Source organism: Canis lupus, chromosome 23 (genome assembly GCF_048164855.1).
Source record: "Canis lupus baileyi chromosome 23, mCanLup2.hap1, whole genome shotgun sequence".
NCBI classification, from domain to species: domain Eukaryota; kingdom Metazoa; phylum Chordata; class Mammalia; order Carnivora; family Canidae; genus Canis; species Canis lupus.
The window spans coordinates 14,084,845-14,104,504 of NC_132860.1; the positions used below are offsets into that span (position 1 = coordinate 14,084,845).

The 19,660-nt window shown below is 45.0% G+C and overlaps 1 long non-coding RNA gene across 1 annotated transcript in view; it reads right to left on the bottom strand.

Annotated features, from left to right (window-relative positions):
• LOC140614757 (uncharacterized) overlaps positions 1-19,660 on the bottom strand; it is a 55,064-nt gene that overhangs the window by 488 nt on the left and 34,916 nt on the right. The window contains exon 7 of the long non-coding RNA XR_012015542.1: positions 60-104. This is a non-coding gene — a long non-coding RNA (uncharacterized lncRNA). The remainder of the gene's footprint in view (positions 1-59; positions 105-19,660) is intronic.

Consider the following 19,660-nt stretch of genomic DNA (forward strand, 5'->3'; position numbering starts at 1 on the left):
GGGCCAAAAAATATAGGAATTAGCATAATGTGAACAGCTAACATTTACTGAGCACTTACCTTATGTCTGCTCCTAAACTCTTTCCATGGATTATTTGATGAATCCTTGCAAGAACAAAACAAAACAAGAAACAAACTTATGAGGTAAGTCATATTATTTTTTAATACATTTATTTTTTATTGCTATTCAATTTGCCAACATATAGAATAACACCCAGTGCTCATCCCATCAAGTGCCCCTCTCAGTGCCCATCACCCAGTCACCACCCCCCCCCCCACCTCCCTTTCCACCACCCCTATTTTGTTTCCCAGAGTGGAGTCTCTCCTGTTCTGTCTCCCTTTCTGATATTTCCCACTCATTTTTTCTCCTTTCCCCTTTATTCCCTTTCACCATTTTTTATATTCCCCAAATGAAATGAGACCATATAATGTTTGTCCTTCTCCGATTGACTTATCTATGTTGTAGATGAGGAAATTATGGAACCCATCAAAAAAATCATCCAAGCAAGAGATGGCTGGATCAGACTTCAGACTCAAGAAAGTCTGAATCCAGGGTGTAAGTGCTTTACCGGGAAGTATATTCCTCCCTGTGGTGATTCTCTGATGTGCTGCCCAGATCTGGAACATCAGGGACTGAAACACTCATTTCCCCAGCTGAGGGGAGTGTCATGCCATCTAGTGACCTGTCCATGTGGGAGTCCAAACACCCGGCGTCTTGCTCCAATTCAAGACAACTTGGAAGCACCATCTAGAATGCAGAGCTTTCCAAGAATTGGCTGATATTTTTTGTTGTGATTGCATTATACTTCACCTTCTGGATCTGCCCAGCTCTGCTTCTTTCCTCCCCCATTGGTCTTACTGCCAAGAGTAAGCTCTGGTGTGCTTCCTGCACGCAGATCTCTCCCTCACAGTCTGCTTTCCCAGATTTTCTGCTTCTCCTCACTTCACTGGGGTCAGGGAAAACCACATAGACAGCATACACGACAGTACCACACACACACATAGATGTGGACACAAACACACATATACACTAGGGCCTTGGAGGTGAGTGAGTCTTTGGGGGTTAAAATACAGATTCCCGGGCAGCCTGGGTGGCTCAGTGGTTTAGCGCCTGCCTTTTACCCAGGGCATGATCCTAGAGACCTGGGATCGAGTCCCATGTCGGGCTCCCTGCGTGGAGCCTGCTTCTCCCTCTGCCTGTGTCTCTGCCTCTCTCTCTCTCTCTCTGTATCTCATGAATAAATAAATATATTTAAAAAAAATACAGATTCCCATACAACTGATCAGAACCATCATCACCTTAAAGAGCTAGTAGGACCCCCAGGCCCAGACAGGCATTGAACCTGTACATGAGCCAAAGGACTGATCAGATGTGGAAGTGCAGAAAGAAGTGCTGTCCGAAGTGTGCCCAGGGGAGAGAGTGCCCCGCCAGGCCAGGGAAATGCCAAACCACCAGACAGGCCCGTCGTTACTGGGAAATGGGAGCCTCAGGTTTTCAGGGCCAGTTGCCATTAAATTTTTAGATTTTATAACTCCCTTGTTGTGCTTCCACACTCACCGAGCACCTGTCTGATGATCTGGCTGGTCAGGCCCACATGATGATGGATTCGCTTGTCAGGTGTATTGCTCATTATAAATTAATGAGTTGGTGTTCTGATTTTATTTCCACTTCTTAGAGATTTTGTTCACATGGGTAAGCATTCTGAAGTGTGATCACCTCTGGAAAGCTGATAAGTATGGTCTCTTAATCCTGCAAGTCTGAGGGGCTGATCCCAGGCTTTGGTGAACCCGCAGGGCCACACCTAACAGAGGAAGCCCACAGACCCAGCCATGAAAAGTCTTTTCTCTTTTGTGAAACTGAAATCATAACATTTTCAAAAGGTGTAACCTCTATCAAGGGAAGAGGGAGGCATATTGAGTTGTGTGTAAACAGAAGTGGTTTTGATTTTTCACTTTTCCTTTGACTTCTCTAGACCTGTGTTGTCTTTCAACCAGAATACACAGCAGTAGAGCAATTTGTGATGATTTGTTTCTAACCACGTATCAGGGGAGGCTGGAGTCGTGGTGCCCCAAGGAGACAGCGTGGGGTGAGCGGAGCTGGGAACAGAGCAGGGTAACTGAGAGGGATGTTACCAAGGCCCCGGGGGCAGTGCAGTGCATATGGAGAACAAAGATCATTATTGCTACAAGTTCAAGGTCATAGTGTGTATCAGATCTTAGGGGCAAGAAGAAAAACCAGGAGGAATTAAAAACTCAGAGGCCAGGGAAGTTGGGAATGAGACAGGGTGAGGTCCAAGGAGTGACTTTTGGGCAGCTCACATGTCTAGCTCAGTGTTATGGACTCCCACTGCAGTTCCTTTTTTTTTTTTTTTTTTAATATAAAGGTAATGCAATATGGTGCCCCAGATTGGATCCTAGAACAGTAAAAGGACATTCATGAAAAACCTGCTGAAATTCGCATAAAGTCTGCAGTTTAGTTAATGGTCATTGTACCAATGCTAATTTCTTAGTTTTGACAGATATACCATGTTTACAGAAGGTGTTGACATTAGAAGAAGCTAGGTAAAGGGCACACAGGAATGCTGTGTTTGCAACTTTTCTATAAAGCTAAAATTATTCAAAATAAAAAGGCTATTTTAAAAATAGAAAGGTCTATTTGTTTCAGATTGGGCCTTAGAACATACTAAAGAAGGTCTAATTAGGTGAGGTAAGGGCATTGTGGGTGCCATTTTAAAAATTCCTTATCTGTTAGAGATACTTAGGAAAATATTTCTGTGTAGAAGAAAAATCAGTTTAAAAGTATACTGGTCTATCTGTTCTTTAACTCAGGAAAGTTTTTCTTCAATGTGCCTTTGATTATTGTTTCCAATCTAATTGCTTTTTTTTTTAAAGATTTATTTATTTATTTATTTATGATAGACACACACAGAGAGAGAGAGAGAGGCAGAGACACAGGCAGAGGGAGAAGCAGGCTCCATGCCGGTAGCCCGACAAAGGACTCAATCTCGGGACTCCAGGATGGCGCCCTGGGCCAAAGGCAGGAGCCAAACTGCTGAGCCACCCAGGGATCCCCTCTAATTGCTTTTTATAAGAAATATCTGTAATTTTTAGATTTTCTTTCTCTAATTTTGTTTCTGTTCTTCTCTAAATTCTGGGAAACCTTCTGCTCTTCATCTTCCACCTCGCAGACTTGACTTTCTTCAATGCTGCTCCTGCCTGTATGTCCTCCACAGTAGATATTCCGCTACTGTACTTTTCATTTCTTTGTGATTCATTCTTATCCAGTCCTTGTTTTAACATGGGCCCCAGCTATATATTTTTTAAGATTTTAAAAATTTACTTATTTGAGAGAGAGAGAGTATGAGCAGGGGGAGGGGCAGAGGGAGAGGCAGAGGAAGAGGGAGAAGCAGGCTCCCCACTAAGCAGGGAACCCAGTTAGGGGCTGGATTCCAGGACCCTGAGATCATGACCTGAGCTGAAGGCAGACGCTTAACCGACTGAGCCACCCAGGCACACCACCCTGGCTATATTTTAATCACAGACTATCTTCCACTGTCACTTGATCCTATTGTTTCACAGAAGCCATGGCTGCTTCTGTTCTCACAGACATTCATCTAAGGTGACTCTGTAAGATATAAGCATGTGTGCTTTCCCATTACTCTTGATGACTGGTCCTTTGTTCTGAGCTTATGGAGTACATGAGAATACACTCATAGTGTGAGCAAACATAGAACTCATACTGTCTCTGGAGCTCCCTGTGATAGTTGCTTGTAGAGATTGCATTCCTGAGAGTTAGGAATTCTTGATCAAAACCCCAGAAAACTTATATCTTCTGAGTAAGCTATAAATCACAAATAAAGGACAACCCCCCAGCTACCTAGCTCAATGTTGACACTCTGATGTTGTAATAAGGCCCACCGATGGGACCTTATTATTAGGAAGTACTTTATAGGAAATTAGAGTATGACATAGTCATACCACCAACTACTGAGTCAGGAAAAAAACTTTGCTATGCTCATGATGCTTCTATTTAGAAAATGGTATTTCTGTGACACCGTGTCTAATGAACGGATTGTTGTTTAGTGTTTGAGATATTATTCCATAGCAAGCTAAATGGGCTAAGCCTACCTTTGTGAGTAGGAAACAGGATTGTCATCTAAGGAATAAATTTCTTTCATGTGTTTGTGTGTATTAATCACCAGAGGCCTGCTCATCAGCTGGGGAGAGAGTGAAGCCATGCCCCTCCACTAAAGGGAGCACTGCAGGGGAGGAGGTCATTTTTCTTGAAGGGTCATGGACACACAGGGGACAGGTTTGGGTATGGTGGAGAGAGTCTGTCATGTGCAAAGGACAGGAGACATGCAGGACGTGGGAAATGAAACAAACCTTTGGAAACAAGCCAGTTGCAATAGAATTAAAGAAATAAATGTAAAATATCATTTTGACATTTGAACTTCATGCTACTTGTACTTTCTATCATTTTTCCTTTTTCTGTTCTCATTATTTAGTAAAGTTTCTTTAGGAAGTTAGACTGTCTTAAAAGATATTTCCATTTCTGCAAAAATAGTTTTCAAAGATGGTGAGTGGCATCGCTAGGAGCCTAGAGAGTGGTGACAGCTGGAGCCAAGAGGGAACCCCTCTAAAGGAGAGAGAATTTAGGAGTGATGAGAGAGGAACTCATTCAACAGAGACCCTCACTTGCCCTACTCTGGAGGAAGCTATGCTTCCCTTTAATGTAGGATCAGTCCTGAATTGGTTCTTAACATAGAGCTGTCATTCCCCACCATATTGCAGGCTTGCTTTCAACCACTGTTCCCTTCCTTTCCAGAACCCCAGACAAATCCACATGGCTGCCAGGAAGTGGTCCTCTTGCTCCCTGAGCCACCAGCAGTGGAAATCACTGAGATCACCTGAAACTCATGGACCTTCTGTCCTTCGATGGTAAAGGATTTTCTTAATTAAGGAAATAGTTCAAAAAGTTCTAGAATCTGCTCTGCATTTTTTAAAGCACTTAACCTACCACATGCACTCTGTTTTTGCAAAATTGAGTCTTAATCTTTTATTTTGTACAGATGGATATAATGGGACACTACATTCTCAGAATAAGATTTCAACCATAGATTGAGAAATTCTCTTCACTCAGGAACAACTTCTAGGCTTCTATATTTTTCTCCAACAAAGCTGAATAACTGCAATTAAGGCTCAGAATTTGGTACCCACCCCCATCCTCACAGTAAAATCCCAGGGGGAACTGCTAATATTTATAGAGCCCTTATTTGCCAGACACGATTTCAGGTGCAACAATAAAGAGGGTGTTATAATAAAGATAAAGACAGGAGATAGATTTTGGAGTTACATAAAACTGGCTCAGATCCCCACTCTGCCACTTATACTACCTATTTAATTTTGGTCAAATTTCCTAACCATTTTATGTCTCAGTTTCCTTATCTGTAAAAGGGAAATAATAGTAATACATATTCTCAAGGGTGTTTTTTGAAGATTAAGAGACCTAGCTTATGGAAAGAAAGAATGCCTGGCACATAACCATGGTCCTTCTCCTTTATTCCTTCCTGATGGAAGCATAAGTGTAGCAGAATGTGTACCATTTGACCCACAACACTACAAAATACAATGGTTAGTTTTCTACCTTCCAATAAATGGTCTCATTAATTTTCTGGCAAAGAGAGGAGAGAAAAGCTGGCAACTTACCAGGGCTAATGGAGTCCTTTTTGTAGGACTCCGTGGCTTATTGTTGATGAATGAAACTCTTACCTGCCATTGCTCTGCAGGGCAGCGCAATCCAAATTGGATGCAATTATGAGATTTCACCACCCAGGGGTGTGTGGGAAGTGTTGCTCCCAGAGCAATGGTTCTCAAACTGGGCTGAGTATTATAATCCCCTGGGGAGTTTTGAAATGATCAGATGCCCGGGCTGCTCCCTGGACATTCTGATGGAGCTGGATTGGAGTGAGGTCCAGGCATCAGTATTTTTTTACAGTGATGCTGGCAATCACATATGAGCCCTCTGAGGTCAGAGGTCTGATTCTACACAGCCTCCAGTCTGTGTTCACTGAGGAACTCGTATTTAGGTATTCAGTGTGACTAAGGGAATAATTCTGGTCTACCGGAAGTTCATCAAATGCAGGTTCCCTGCTCTTGTGCCTGCTAGGAGGATGTTACAATCTCCCTTTAAATTGTAGGCTCTGTTTATGCACTTGCTAAAAACTTAAAACTAAGTCTTTAGTACTGCTTTTTTTTTAATTTTTATTTATTTATGATAGTCACACACAGATAGAGAGAGAGAGAGAGGCAGAGACACAGGCAGAGGGAGAAGCAGGCTCCATGCACCGGGAGCCCGACGTGGGATTCGATCCCAGGTCTCCAGGATCGCGCCCTGGGCCAAAGGCAGGTGCTAAACCAGCTGCACCACCCAGGGATCCCTTTAGTACTGCTTTTGTACAGCAGGCTTATCTTTCCGTAGGGTATTGCCATTTTATCATTTCATGCATCATGCAGTCTATTTTAGAAAATGATTTTCAAATGTTTTCACTATAAGATAAGTTCTAGAAAAAGTTCAAGCAAGACAAAGTAAATAGAGTGCTTCCCCTCCCCTTACAAATTCCACTCCCTAGTATTAACTAACTTTATTTGGTGTATGCATTTCTAGATTTTTTCCTAAAAGCTATATTTTAATGCTTATAATTAAGGAGTACACATCCTTTATTGCGTAAAATATTCCATAATAATTTTCCAGTCTCCCTGACCACTGTTTTAAACATTTGCATAATATTCTAATAAATGTAAGTGCTGTAATTAGCCATTACCAGTGTCAGTGAAGTGGTCATTTATAATTTTTCATGATTATAAATAGTGCTGTGATAAACATCTTCTTGCATATTTTTTCATTTAACATAATTTACTTTGGTTTAATTCCCATAAATGAAATTACTTAGTGAAAGAGTATGAACAAGCTGAAGAAGCAATTTATGATTTAATGATAGGAAAATAAGAAAGACATATAGCCAAACAATGTAGTTGGTTAAATAAATGATAGTTTATCTGTATAATTGAATAATATGAAGCTATTAAAAATTATGTTGTAGAATAATATTTAATATCATGGAATGATTTCCACTAGATATTAAGTAACTTAACAAGTTACAAAACTTTCTATGTAATTTGTTTGAAAACATGTTTATAATCAAGGGGATCCCTGGGTGGCGCAGCGGTTTGGCGCCTGCCTTTGGCCCAGGGCGCGATCCTGGAGACCCGGGATCGAATCCCATATCAGGCTCCCGATGCATGGAGCCTGCTTCTCCCTCTGCCTGTGTCTCTGCCTCTCTCTCTCTCTCTCTCTCTCTCTGTGACTATCATAAGTAAATAAATAAAAATAAAAAAAAACATGTTTATAATCAAAATATATCTGAATAGAATTTATGTGGAAATACAAAGGCATGGGCAGCTTGGGTGGCTTAGTGGTTTAGTGCCGCCTTCGGCCCAGGGCGTGATCCTGGAGACCTGAAATGGAGTCCCAGGTCGGGCTCCCTGCATGGAGCCTGCTTCTCCCTCTGCCTGTGTCTCTGCCTCTCTCTTTCTCTCTCTGTGTATCTCTCATGAATAAATAAATAAAATCTTAAAAAAAAATACAAAGGCCCAAGAATAGTCAAGACAACCTCAGAGGAGAATAAAATTGGATGGTGTACCTTACCAAAAATCTGAAAAGAGCAAGATAGTAAATAGTTCAAGCTTTCTAAGTCACCTGGTCTGCCATGACAACTTAACTTTGAACAGAGCCATAGATAATATGCAAATGAATGGGCATGGCTGTGCCAAGACAACTTCATTTGTAAAAGCAGGTGGCTGGCCTTAGTTTGCTTCTCCCTGGGATAGAGAATTAAGAAAGAGAGCTGTGTTGTGTGTGTGTGTGTGTGTGTGTGTGTGTGTGTGTGCATACATGTACAAACATGTATGAGAGAGAGAGAGAGAGATACAGAGAAGGGGAGAAAGCTGTGGCAAAGGTGGTACTTAAACAGAATGAGAAAGGATTTGTTTTAAAATAAAGGATACAATCCAATTGGCTCCTATATTTTAAAAAATGAGATTTGATTCCTACCTCACATCCTACATAAAAACAAACTCCAGGGATGCCTGGGTAGCTCAGCAGTCGAGCATCTGCCTTTGGCTCAGGGTGTGATCCTGGAGTCCCAGGATCGAGTCCCACATCTGCCTCCCTGCATGGAGCCTGCTTCTCCTTCTGCCTATGTCTCTGCCTTTCTCTCTGGGTCTCTCATGAATAAATAAAATCAATCAATCAATCAATCAATCAATCAATTCCAGCTCAATTATAGACATAAATGTGAAAATTCAAACAATATAACTTCTAGAAAGTAATATAGGAGATACATATATTCATGACCTTATGGTAGAGAAAGATTTCTTAGGTAAGACACAAAATGTACTACTCACTGTGAAGGAAAAGATTGGTACGTCGGGCTATATTAAAAATCTGAACTCCTTTATCAAATGATGTTGGTAACTTATAGTCCAAAAGAAGGTATTAGCAAACATGTTAGTGAAAGGGGGTGCATATCCAAGAACATTAAAAATGACTACAAATCAGTTTTTTAAAAAAGAGAAAATTCAGTACTAAATTAAGTAAGAGTCTCAGACACCTAAGAAATAGAGAATATCCAAATAGTCAATAGATATCAGGAAGATGTTAAACTTCATTAGTTATCAGGGAAGTGCAAATCTAAAACATAAGGATATAATTCTTAGAATATCAAGAGCTAATGAGGATGTGGAGCAACCACTGATATTCCCAAACACTGTTGGGTATATGTACATTGGCACAACCCCTTTACAGAGATCTACTAATGTTGAGCACATCTACATCTGTGAACCAGCAATTCCGCTCCTCAGTTTATACCCATCAGAAATGCACACATGCATATCAAAAGACATGTACAAAAATGCTCCCAGCTACATTATTCAAAACAGCCTCAAACTGGGACAGCTCAAATGGCTCCAAATAGAACAGATCAACAAACTGTAGTATATTTATATGATACAGACTATACAGCAATACTGTTCCCATGAATGAATTCTCCTTCACATGATTTGGATGAGCCCCACATTCATAATTTGCATGAAAGAAGCCAGATACTATAAAGATTGCCAACAGGCAAAACCAACTCATGGCGATGTAAGTTGAGGCACTGAGAGAGGGATTGGTAGTTGGAGGCAAGCAATAGAGGGAATTTGAGCCCCTCATAATATTCTGCTTATTGCTCTGCAGGGCCTTTATATGAATTATTCAGTTCATGATAAGTTGTTAAGATTTATGTTTGTAACAGATACGCTTTTCTTGTATGTCTGTATATTTTAATTTTTCCAGGAGCTTATAAAAATGTATCTGAATAGAAACAGAATTAAGACAATTGATACTGTCTAAAATTGATAAACCAAGAGATAAATGTAAAAGCATACTTTTGTCTAGAGCAGCACTGGTTAATACAAGTTTCTGTATGATAGAAATGTTCTATCTCTGTTCTATCCACTGTGGTAGCTTCTAGATACATGTGGCTATTAAGCACTTGAATGTAGCCAGTGAGACTGAGAAGATGAATCTTCATTTGCACTTCATTTTAATTAGTTTTCATTTAAAGAGCTCCATGTGACCAGTGGCAAGTGTACGAAAGAACACTTGATCATAAGCTTTGAGGGCAACCACTATGGGAAGTGGAATCCACCAAAATATATTCTCTCTGGGAAGGGGGACAATATGAGGAGGTTGAGATAGAGCCTAGTTGCTATTTATCATAAACTTTTCTGGACCATTTAATGTACAACTTTCTGTGTGTGTTAATAGATATAAAACTTAATTTTAAAAAAGAAAAAGTTTGAGACGTATATTCAAAAGTGTTTATGGTGGTTGATCTTTGGGTGTTGGGATATATGGTAATTTTTCTTTTTTTTTTTTCCTTTTTAAAAAATTATCCTTTTTTTTTTACAGTGTTTACCATGAGCACACTTGGAAAAAGAACAAATTAATAAATCAAAAGCAAAAACCAAATATTGATGACAAATCTGAAAATTCTTTAGGGGTTTATCTTTACTCGCACTATTAAGGCAATAATGTGTTTAATGAGAATTTATGGCAGGTCATATTTTTCTTCTCAACATTTAATATCTAAACATGCTGGCTAAGCAGAGATTTCACATAAAGCATGCTATGTTTCTGCTGTTCTCTACTTTCTCATAAAGCACACAGATGGGTGGATTTGGGCTGAATCAACCATGTAGAATTTGGTGTGATCCACCTTCAGGATTAATTTGAGCAAGTGTCTCTGGAGGAATGGCTTCATCTTCCTGCTGTATTGCCTTACACTTCAGTATCAAGGTCTTCCAACGGCTAGATGTTGGGTAAACTTTCTAATAAATTCATGGTGAAGACTGCTGTAGGTTCTAAGCTGTGGATCCACCCATCACTGTACTTCCAATATGTCTTCACCCAGGTAGCCAAGCTAGGACCTTGTACTCTGGGATCTCCAAATCTCTCACTATCCTCTGCTCATTCCTGTTTTGTGCACCTTGGCATTTGTACATGTTAGCTTTTGCCTGGAATCTCTTCCTTCCCATTTTTTTCCCTTCTGGTGAATACTAACCTGCTCATTTAAGACCCATTCCCAATGTCAAGCTCCTCTTAGAACCTTTTACTTTTAGACCTGTTAATCCCAGTGCTGGAAGTCCACAGTCCTAAGTAAAACTTCTCAACCCTCAGCACCAGCTCTAGTCATAGTTCTCGGGTGATAGGTGGATACGTGACATCAGAAGGAACACTCTACCAAGGGTGACTCGTTTATAAGCTAGCCTCTAAACTTTTGCAAAATTTTAATTAGAAAATGGGTGAATTTTATGGCATGTAAATTATATCTCAATAAAACTATTTTTTAAAAAAACAAACCAAACACCTGAAACTAATGCAACATTAATGTGCCAACTATACTTAAAAAAAAAAAATTAAACCAAGAATTTTGAAATACTGAGGCTTCTGCTAATGAGAATGGACATTAAAAACCTGAGGTCGACCTGGACCCTGAGAAGCTGTGCTGACCATGCCAAAGCCACAGTTCTGATGAACAGAATCCATGACTGAGCAGAAGGAGGCAGCCAGGAGTGAGGGGGAGAACGAATCAGACATGAGAGAAAAAGGGACATGCCAAGAGACTTAATCTCAGCCCATGGGTTCTCCTTATAGTAACCACCCCCTCCTTTTAAAAGGAATTTGATTTGTAACTACAAGAAGTTGATGATAGTTCCCTGATTACTCAAAACAGAGTTCTCTCTTTTGTGCTATTGAAATTGCAATTTGTATACTCATTTACGAAAAATGTGTTTTCATTGGAAAGAGCTGACTCTGGACTCAGGCAGACCTGGATTTTAACCTTGACTCATCACTTATAACCTCTGCAACCTTGGGCACATGACTTCTTTCTGGGACTTAATTCTCTTATCTACAAAATGGGAATAACCCCGATGGTGAGGATTTATTGAGATGGCGCATGAAACATTGGCGAATGGGTCCAGATCCTAATAGGCGCTCAGTAAATGTCAGCTTTATCCCTTTGTACACCTGTGCTGTGACTGGCTCTCAGAGCCTTCATATATGACCTCCTAGTTCCTCCCTCCCTGGCCTATGAATTGGTGGCAGAAACTGCCTCTTGTTCACTTGAGATGCCACTCTTGACATCCAGCACTTAGCCTGGCAGACAGAAAGTTTTCGCCAAATAGTTTTTTTGTTTAATTTAGTAATAAAATCATAGGATCGCATTGTCCATCTTGGTAGGAACGCCAGATGTAGCAAATAACAACATAGGCAGCCCAGCTAAGTTTGAATTTCAAGAACAACAAATAATTTGCACAGTCGTATGTCCACTGTATATGTACACTAAAAATTATTTGTTGCTTATCTAAAATTCACCCTTCATTGAACTTCCTACATTTCATCTGGCAACCGCACATCCTGACCATTCCCTTCTTGTCCATCCACACCTTCTGTCTATAAGTATCAGGCATTTGGATCTAAAAAAACCCACCTGTTTTCAGAAGCAAAAACAAAAAATGCCTTTTCTAACTATGTGATTCCCATTAATGAATCCTAAGGATAGCAATGATGTATTTTAGAAATCACTGCATGTGGGGACCACACAAAGCAGCCCGTCCTGGGGTAACCCAATAATATGTAAGAGCTCCCCTTTCCTGGGGGATCCCTGGGTGGCTCAGTGGTTTAGCGCCTGCCTTTGGCCCAGGGTGTGGTCCTGGAGTCCCAGGATCAAGTCCCACATCGGGCTCCCTGCATGGAGCCTGCTTCTCCCTCTGCCTGGGTCTCTCCCTCTCTCTGTGTCTCTCATGAATGAATAAATAAAATCTTAAAAAAAAAATAACGATTTTTGAAAAAAAGGAGCTCCCCTTTCCATTCTCAAAAGTGACCCAGGTTGGATGATGAATGATACGGCCTCCGGGACACATCAGCCCCTGTTATCCGGGGTGGATGGAGGTAGAGGGAGTTGCTAGCTCATAAGGCAACACACCAAGGCTTCCCTCTCTGCTCAACCCTTCCACATCTTTCTTAGCTCTCAGCACCACGGTGCTCCCCTCTCCAATGCCCTTCCTGCTGGGCCAGTTCCCACCATTTATTGGGTGTTCACTCTTTGCTGAGATCCAAGAAAAACACTTTAGAGGAATCACGTTGCTTCATTTTCACAAAAACTTGGAGGAGTCAACCATCCTCTCCCCACTGCCCAAGGTCAGGTTCAGACCCAAATCTGAGCCGCTACCTGCATTTCTAATGAACCCTGTGCCCCTGATGCTGTGCTTCTGTTTTGTGCCAACACGAATTCGGTGAGACTGACCCTGTGGGTCATGGGCCCTTGGAAGGTGTGACAGGTGTGGGAGGGAGGGGGCAGAGGGAATATTGGTAATAATTGCCTGCTCTGTGCCACGGCTAGCTTGCAGAGCCTTCGCACGTGACTCCCTCAATCTCTCAGCCGCCTCTGAGGGATGAGCAGCACGGTGATGCCCATTTTATGAATGAAGAGACAAGGGTTCAGCGCTGGGATTGAGCCCAGGCTTTTTGCAATTAGAAGCATAAGTATTTCCTAATGCACTGCATGTGACTCTCCAAATTACGTTGTCTTGGAACACGCCTCCTGAGCAAGGAGGAAATGCCAGGTGAAAATGGAAAGGCTCCTCATAAGGACACTTAGAAGTACCCCCTTCAAGACACCTGTATGTCTGGGAAGCCTCCTGCAAGGGCAGCATATTCAGACTCAAGCTTTTCTCTACCAGGAGGGTTTCTCCCCCAACCTAAGACCATCAGGGATTAGCCACTGGTCCACGGGCCCACCGGCTGCTTGGTTTTTCCCCAGCTTTGTAAATATTCAGAACAAGTGGCCCTAATAAGGACAAATGCCATTTAATCTGCACCTGAACTCCTGCCTCACACACCAATGCTTCAGTCGGTCCTGAGGAAAAACAATGATTACACTCCAGCTTCCACTGGCGCAGGCTTCTGAACAGTGTCCATAGCACAACAGTTTATTGGCAACGAGATGGGAGGGAAAAAAATCAATTTTGTTAAAAATAAACAAACTATAATTCTACCTTCCTGACAAAAAGTACATTTCCAAGGCAAATGAATAACGGCATGGCATTTGAGTTCCCAGAAACAATTCCAGAATCATCTTTACAACACATTGCCTAAAAACAAATGTGTCTTGGCATGGCATTCAAGGCCCCCTGCCGTGGGCTCCTGCCAACCTTTCCTCCCTCACTACCTGCCTCTTTCCAGGCATGAACCTTGGCTCTGGCGCTGTTGAGCCATTTCCAGTTCTCTGAACACATACGTTTTCTTGAGCATTCTTCAAGACTCGGGGCAGCCCCCACCATACCCATGTGCTCCTCCAGACGCTCGTTCAATGCTGCCATGGAATCCAGTACATCATCCCCTCAACATTGCACGTACCACGTTCATGAAATGATGTTGCTTTTCTACACTGTCTCAGTCCATTTAGGCTGCTGTAACAAAATACCACAGAGCGGATGACTCACAGCAACAAACACTGATTTCTCACAGTTCTGGAGTCTGGGAAGTCCAAGGTGGTGGCACTGGCAGTTTCCACGTCTGATGAGGACCAGCTTCCTCACGGATGGCTGTCTTTCTGTTATAACCTCACAGGGCAGAAGGAGCCAGGGAGTCTTCTTGAGCCTCTTTTACAAGGGCACTAATTCCATTCAAGGGCCGGCTCCTCCCTTAGGACCTAGTTACTTCCCCAAGGCCCCACCTCCCACCTTGGGCCTTAGGCTTTCAACACAGGAATTTTAAGGAGGCCCAAGTTCAGAGAGAGTATGCACTAAAATTTACGGAGCATTTGCGCTGTTCCAGGAATGATTCTAAGACCTTCTGCATGCATCCTAACAGTCTTGACAGCGCTCTCCTGAAGTAGACATCATTTACAAATATTCCCATTTTACAAATTAGGAAGCCCAGGTACAAAGAAAGCAGGCAAGTTTTTCAAAGTCAACAGCTTATAAGCGGTGGAGCCAGGACTTGAACCCCAGCAGCCTGACTCCAGAGTCTACACCCCCGACGGTCACCCTGCTGTATTTTTCTGTCTCTTCTGGAAAACTGGGGGACCCAGGGCCTGATGCATAGCAAGTGCTTAACGTAGACCAGGGAACAAATGAATGAAGCCCAGTTCTCAGCCCCCCGCGGCCCGGGCTGCTGATGGGGAGCACCTGCCTATCTAACGCGGCCACCACCCAAGCCAGGCAGCAGTCAGCGGCTCCCGCGCCCCGACCCCCCCCCACCCCACCCCCCGACCCCCGCAGCCCCGGGGTGGGCGCAGGTGCCCCTGATCTTTAAAAGAACGTCCGCTTCCGCTGGAACAGGTAAATGGCTTCGGGGAATGACAGGTTACTCCTCTGACTCTGAAGATAGAAAGTGTGCCTTCTGCCCAGAGTGAGTTAGTTGGAAAAAACTGATTTCACGCTTTGCTGAGTCTGATTGCCCTTGAACGCCGGAGCGCGTTGTCTGGCCGCCCGCGCCGGGGAGCGGGGGAGCGGGGGAGCGGGGGCTGCGGGGGCTGCGGGGCGGGGCCGGGCCGGGGGCCCTGGGGGGGCACATCCCAGATCTGCAGGCTTCGCTGCGGGGCCTGTGGGACCGGGCCGGGCCCTGGGGGGGCGAGGGGGGACATCCCACATCTGCAGGCTTCGCTGCGGGGACTGCAGGGCAGGGGCCCCGGAAGCCCTCGGGTGGGGGGCACATCCCGGATCTGCAGCCTTCACTGCGGGGACTGCGGGGCCGGGCCAGGGGCCCTGGGGGGGGCACATCCCAGATCTGCAGGCTTCGCTGCGGGGCCTGTGGGACCGGGCCGGGCCCTGGGGGGCGAGGGGGGACATCCCACATCTGCAGGCTTCGCTGCGGGGACTGCAGGGCAGGGGCGCCGGAGGCCCTCGGGTGGGGGGCACATCCCAGATCTGCAGCTTTCGCTGCGGGAACTTCAGGGCCAGGCCGGGGGCCCCGGGGGGGGGGGGGCACATCCCGGACCTGCAGCCTTCACTGCGGGGACTGCGGGGCGGGGTCGCCGGGGACCCTCGGGTTGGGGGGAGGCACATCCCAGATCTGCAGCCTTCGCCGCCCCGGGAGCTCCGTCACAGCACAGCCATCCGGTGGGCAGCTTTTCTGGCCATAGCACTACTTTCTTGCCCTCCACTACCTTCCCCCCCCCCCCTCATTTGTTCCCGTTTTTTGTCTCCAGGGGCCGCAGCCCTGTTTTCCCAGCTGCCTACCTTAAGGACTTTCACCCTTGCTTGTTCCACAGGCTTCTCAGCCTTAAAGGTGCCTGAAAGAGACCTTTCCACCCCAAACCTGCTTTGCTTGTTTCATCAAGGTCACCTCTGGGCAGCCAGCACCCCCCTAAGCCTAAAGTCACCTAGACTCCGCCCCCCCCTATGGATTTCCTGGTCCTCCAGCCTCCCCTTGACATTGACATTCTAATATTAGAGGATGATCCCAGGTTCCCTGCCGCCAGCCCAGCTGCACGGGTGGCATGGGACCCCTCACGGAACAAACGGCCTCGCTGCCTGGAACCTTCCAAAGAACCACTACCAGCCCCCTCTAGAGAGCAAGTGTGACACAGGGCCCAGGCCTACTGTGGTTTCTGGCCTGGGCTCTGGGCTTGTGTGATTAAGGGCAGGGAGGCAAGACAATGAAAGCAAATCCAGACAGCCTAATGGTCAACCCAGGGGTTGAGCTATGTAGAGAAATCCTCCAGAAGGTAAGGAGGAGGAAGCTGGGAAAGCAGATGGAGGAGGAAAAACAAACGAACAAAACCTAGCACCCCTGAGGGGTGGGGAAAGAAGTCCCTCTGACAAAGGAATGAATTTTTGTGTGTTAAAGGGGAAAGTGTTATTGCAGAGCTTCTTTGAGAGCCTTTGGATGAAATTGGTGAAAGATGGCAAAGCTCAGCAGAGCTTCTTCATGAGCTTTAGATATGCAAGGAGTCCAGGGTTTGTGAGCAGAGGGTGGAGGCTCAAGTGTCCCGGGCATGAAATTAGTGGGAATTTGGTGGTTTGGGTGGGGACCTGGCAGCACAGGACGGGATGAGAAAGTTCTCCAGGCTGGGAGCAGAGATGAACTCCGCCAGCAAGACGCTTCCCAGGGCATGCAACTCCTTAGTTCTCTAGGTGTCAACAAGGAAGACCTCATCAGGGATCCCTGGGTGGCGCAGCGGTTTGGCGCCTGCCTTTGGCCCAGGGCGCGATCCTGGAGACCCGGGATCGAATCCCACGTCGGGCTCCCGGTGCAGGGAGCCTGCTTCTCCCTCTACCTATGTCTCTGCCTCTCTCTCTCTCTCACTGTGTGCTTATCATAAATAAAATAAAATTAAATTAAAAAAAAAAAAAACCTCATCATAGGTTATGATCTCCAGTGTGGGAGATCAAATCTCCCTGCTACCCCCAAACCTCCAGAACATCTACTCTCTAAGAGGCCTTAGTAGCTCCTGTAAGTATTCATAGTAACCCAGGGAGCCATGAAGGCTACCAGGTGATGCATGAAATGGAGCGAGGACAGGACCGAGGAGGTAAGTTACAGAGTGGGGATCAAGAATCCAGGGAAGGTGGAAAGTGGAGATGATAGTGGATGCTGTGCTCCTCCTCCCCACCGATGGGGCAGGATGGGACTCATTTGTACCCTTTGAAAGATGGAAATGGCCCAGCAGATGCCCTGGGCCCTGGGGATGCCCAGGTGGCTGACATCTACATTAGATTACTGACCAGAATAGGAAGGTTTGAAGCAGGAAGAACTAACGGGAATGTAGGTTGGTGGATTTTTTTTTTAATGTATTTATGATAGTCACAGAGAGAGAGAGAGAGGCAGAGACACAGGCAGAGGGAGAAGCAGGCTCCATGCACTGGGAGCCCGATGTGGGATTCGATCCCGGGTCTCCAGAATCGCGCCCTGGGCCAAAGGCAGGCGCCAAACCGCTGCGCCACCCAGGGATCCCTATTTTTTTTTAATTAGGCATCTGTGGCTAGAGGAGGGACCAGGTCAGGAGCTGTCACTGGCACTCACTGGCCTGCAAAATAGGGAAGAAAGCAGGCTCAGTCAGTGAACTGAACCAACCCTGTGAGGTTATAGATTTGCACTGGAGATTAAGTGAGGAAGACAGCTCTGTGTCTCGGCCAAAAAGGTGGGACCAAGAGGGTTCATCCAGGATGAACTGGGGTGCCCAAGGTGGGAGGGGTGGGGAGAGATGTGGTGGGAATGTACAACCAGCTTCTCTGCATCTGGTCTTGGGGCTAAGCCAGCTTGCATTTCACTTTGCTCCCATCCAGCTGATGGAGTAAACACCTGGCTGTGCTCAGTAGCCCTGGGACCCTCCCCCCAGCCCCAGGCCCTTCAGCAGAGCCACATTCCTGGCAATTGCTGATGGTGGAAGCCCAGGTAACAATGCCCCTCACTCCCTCCCTTCAGTTAGCTCCAAAATTCTGTAAATTTTACTTCCTGAATAGTTCATGACCCCTTTTTCCCTCCTAATGCTCCTTCATTTGCTTACTCCTCCTCAGCCTGATGTCACAGGGCTTGATACAACATCCCTTCCTTGGGTTAGATCTCCGTCTTCCCTTCCAGGCTTGGGCACAAGCCAACAGGTGCACCATCAATGCTTCTTAAGTGAATAGTTTCCCATCAAGAGCCAAACCCTTGTACTCCACACCCCTCACTGCACACGCACACACACACAAACACACACAAGTATTTCCTAATTCCTAAGGTAATTCTTTTTCCTTCCAGAAGCATGTGCCCTCCAATTCCACACCTATGTTTGAGTGTACAAGTAAAATGTACCAACATGGGAGAACTGAAAGATCTACAATATGTTGGGGAGATCTCACAAGTGCTATTAGCTTACTCCAAAGCTTTGCATGGATTGAGGAACCAGAAAGCCATCCTACTCTACCACAGTGGGTGGCATAGCTACCTTTAAATCTGTAACTTGTCCCTTCCAGGAGCTGCTGAGGAGCCATGTCCCTTTTTGTCTTCTCTTCTCCATCATCTTCCTCTCTTCCTGCCCTTCTATCCCCTCCCCCACCATCAATTCATCCTTTGTTGGTATTTGTTATGATGTCAGGCACTGTAGTAGGTTCTGTGAGTAACTTACCTCAGTTGTCCTCACCGCTACCCTCTGAGATGGGTACCAGTGCCCCCATTTTATGTAAGAGTTGTTCAAGGACCCGAGAGAGCAGTACTCCTCTTTGGTTGCAAAGCTCCTGCTCTTATTATTTAAATTTAAAATAATTTAAGCATCTGATGGTCCTTAACAAACTGCTCTTTGATTCTGTATCTGCCTCCACTGCTACAGTATTAGCTGGGAGAACAGGGACCTAGTCTGATTCATCTGTGTAACCTTCGCAATGCCTTATTCAGAGCCTGGGACACTAGGGACATTCAGTTGGTGTTTCTGAGTCAATGTTGACAGCAGAGTATAGAGTATGGGATCCATGGTCACATGGTTCTAAGTCTGATTCTACTTCATCATGTCCAGCTCTGTGCCCTTGACAAAGAAGCTCGCCCTTCTGAGCTCTAGCTTTCAAAATGATGAGAATAATAGTACGCACTCAATATTACATGAGAAATGCACATAAAGGGATCAGCATACTGTCATAGTAGAGTGAGTGCTAAATAGATGTTGGCCATTAGTAGTGGTGGTGGTGATGTTGGTAGTGGTAAGTGATCCTTCCTGTCTCTGACCCTTTAAGACCATCCAACACAGCTACCCAAACCTCCCAGGCCTGCTGGGCCCTTTGGGCCTTCTGATTATTCCCACCCTGCTCTACCCTGACTGCATTCCCCAGTCATAATCTCTGATGTCTGCATCCAGTCTTCTGATTCCAATCTTGCCTCACCCACATGGATTTTGTGTTTTATTTCTGGTGTTTGACTTGTGGATGCCCCTGCATGGTCTTGGGCTTGGGTCCTTTCGGTTCTTCCCAGAGCCTGGGGTCTGACCCTGCCCTGGCTCCAACCAAAGGCCACAGAATGCCCTAACTCTTCCCATTTCCGATCTATATTTCTCCTACCAAGAAAGAGAAAGAAG